Source organism: Capsicum annuum, unplaced genomic scaffold (genome assembly GCF_002878395.1).
Source record: "Capsicum annuum cultivar UCD-10X-F1 unplaced genomic scaffold, UCD10Xv1.1 ctg4394, whole genome shotgun sequence".
NCBI classification, from domain to species: Eukaryota; Viridiplantae; Streptophyta; class Magnoliopsida; order Solanales; family Solanaceae; genus Capsicum; species Capsicum annuum.
The window spans coordinates 1-3,179 of record NW_025851449.1 but is presented as its reverse complement, the minus strand read 5'-3'; positions in this window follow the sequence as shown (position 1 = coordinate 3,179).

Sequence of the window (3,179 nt, the reverse complement as noted above, 5' to 3'; positions counted from 1 at the left end):
CCCCCCCCAGACCCCACTAGGTGGGAATACACTGGGTTTGTTGTTGTTGTTGTTGTTGGGGATAAACATTGATGTAATACAAAGTTTGTAGTAACATTTATGCACATGAAGTAGGGTCTTTACCAACGCTGTAAATGCCAAAATAACTTCCTCATTGGACAATATTGGTGTTTGCAAACCTCAAGCTTGTAATGATAATGAAGATGAAGTAAACTTGAGCTCTGAGGAAATGAAGAAAAGTTTACAGTTTGATAAGGTTCAAACAGATTGAACTCTTCCCATCCCTTTACATTACAAGCGTCCATCAAGAAAAAGGGAGATTAAATCTGGACCATCGATTTTAGATCAAACATGACACATGGACTGCATGAGTCATTAAGTTGTGGAACCTTCTTTTCTTTTCCAATTTTAATCAGTTAATGTAAGCAATTTATTATTTTTCATTTAGTTGTAGTTAGACAAATAGAATTTGGACAGCTGTCATAGGCCTAACAGAATGTGATTCCTTTTACTTATATTTATGCATGTACAGTGATGAAGAAATATAGAGAAGGAAATTTTTTTCACAAGTCATCTTCTTCTTTCAGTTTTTCTCCAATATGGTATCAGAGAGGTAGATCTTTCTTGCTCTTTCTTCATTTTTATTATGACTTCATCATGATGAATCCACCTGGTAATCAAACTCCTACAAACAGTGAGACTTCATCTCCTTTAACTGTTGGTAGCCCCTTAGCTACCATCAACAATTAATAACACGAACACCTTTTTTACGTTCATCCTTCTGATGCACCTGGTATGTTGCTGGTGAATGCTCAATTTAATGGCAATGGGTATGGTGTTTGGAGGATGGCCATGTTCATCACTTTGTCCGCTAAGAACAAGCTTGGGCTTATTGATGGAACTATTTTGGAGCCCAAGCTTTCTGATCCTTTATTTCCAGCATGGAATAGATGCAATAACATGGTTATCTCCTGGCTTCTCAATCTTTATCCAGGGAAATTGCTGAAAGTGTAATTTATTCCAGATCTGCAAGAGAAATTTGGAAAGAGTTGGAAGACAGATTTGGTCAAAGCAATGGACCTAAGCTATATCAACTTCAAAAAGAGCTCAGTGATCTGCAACAAGGTGCCTCTGATGTTGCAGGATATTATACCAAGGTTAAAAGGATATGGGATGAATTAGATAGCCTTGATACCTGTAATCATTGCACTTGTGATTGCACTTGTGAAGGTAAAGAAAAAACATCCAAATCCCATCAAGTGGGAAGGTTGACTCAGTTTTTAATGGGGCTAAGTGATACTTATTCAGGAGTGAGAAGTAACATTCTCATGTGTTCTCCCTTGCCCAACATTAATCAAGCCTACTCTCTTTTGGTTCAAGATGAAAACAAAGGGAGATCAAAGTTGCTCAACACCCAGCTGAATCTGCTTTCTTAGCAACTAGAAATCAGAGGTTCACCAATCCTAAGACCTATGATGGTAAGAGAAATAATTTGATTTGATCTCACTGTAAGAAACCTGGCCACTCTGCTGAAAAGTGTGATAGACTAATAGGATTTTCAGCAGACTTTAAATTCACTAAGAGTAAAAAGAATCCCCCTGGTCATGTTTTTGGAAATACAGTAATTGGAACTGATCCTGAAGGAATTAACTCAACATCCCATAAGGGAATCACTCAGGAGCAATATCACAATATCTGTCACCTTCTTCATAAAGCAAAATTTGAGATCCCAGAGGAAATCAATTCTGAAGTCACAGTCAGTGCTAATTGTGCTGGTATATCTAAACACTCCTCCATTAAACCTTCCCCTATTCTTTGGATCTTAGACTCAGGTGCATCTGAGCATATGACCTGTGATATGAGTCTATGATTCAACATTAAAACTCTTTCTAAACAAATTTTTATCAATCTTCCTAATTTTCAAAGAGTTAAAAGTCACTCAAGCCGGATCTGTTAATATTTTTCCTGATTTCACTATCTCAAATGTCTTATTCCTTCCTACCTTCAAGTTCAATTTATTATCCATCCATAGATTATGTCAATTAGATGATGGTATTCTCATTTTTTTCTCCTTTTTGTGCTATTTTGTAAGCCCCTTCAATGAAGAGGTCAGTGGTTCTTGGTAGAAAAAGAGAGGGATTTTATCTACTCCCATACTTCAAACCTAGTTTTAGCTCTTTAGAGAAAATTAAGGACTTTTGTCCATCTTCCTTCAGTTGTAGTGGCTTACAGCCTTTAGTTTCTACTTCATGTTCAAGTTTTGTTTCATCAAATGTACTGCTGTGGCACAACAGTTTGGGGAATTTACCCTTATCTAAAATGAGAAATATTTCTTCCATTCCATGCTCTTCTTCTCATTTACTTGATCAATGTGTTATTTGTGCAAAAGCAAGACAAGTCAAATTACCTTTTCCTTCTAGCACTATTTCAACTTCAAGCATATTTGAACTTATACACATTGACACTTGGGGACCCTATAAAGAATCTACTCATGATGGTTTCAAATATTTTTTAACCATCGTTGATGATTTTAGTAGGGGGACTTGGACTTATTTACTTACCACCAAGTCCAATGCATTGACTCTTCTTAAATCTTTCTTGGTCATGGTAGAAAGACAATTTGAAAAAACGGTGAAGAGAATTAGATCAGACAATGCCCTAGAACTTGGGAGTAGCTGTGCAGGGTCTCATTTTTTTTTTCTTCCCAAGGAATCCTACATGAGACTACTTGTGTATACACCCCTCAACAAAATGGAGTTCCTAAGAGGAAACACAAGCACTTGTTAGAGACTTGTAGGGCACTGTTAAATCAATCTAATTTACCTATCTGCTTTTGGGGTGAATGTTTATTGACTGCAACTTTTCTCATAAATCGATTCCCTTCCTCCACTCTCAATCACAAAACCCCTTATGAGGTCCTATTTGGTGTTTCACCTTCCTATGTTTATGTCATGCCTCAAATTCTATTGGGGCGGACTGACACCCATAACCGAGGAGGCCCGGGAGAACCAGCTCATAACTTTATACTTCCCATGCATACCTCTATGACAACCCGAAATTCGGACAGCATCATGTCGCATATAAAAGAAAATAATCACCTGTATAAGCTCGAGCACACATATATATGTATATACAATACTTGGCCGTTAGAGCCATCACGTCTATTAACAAAACACCAC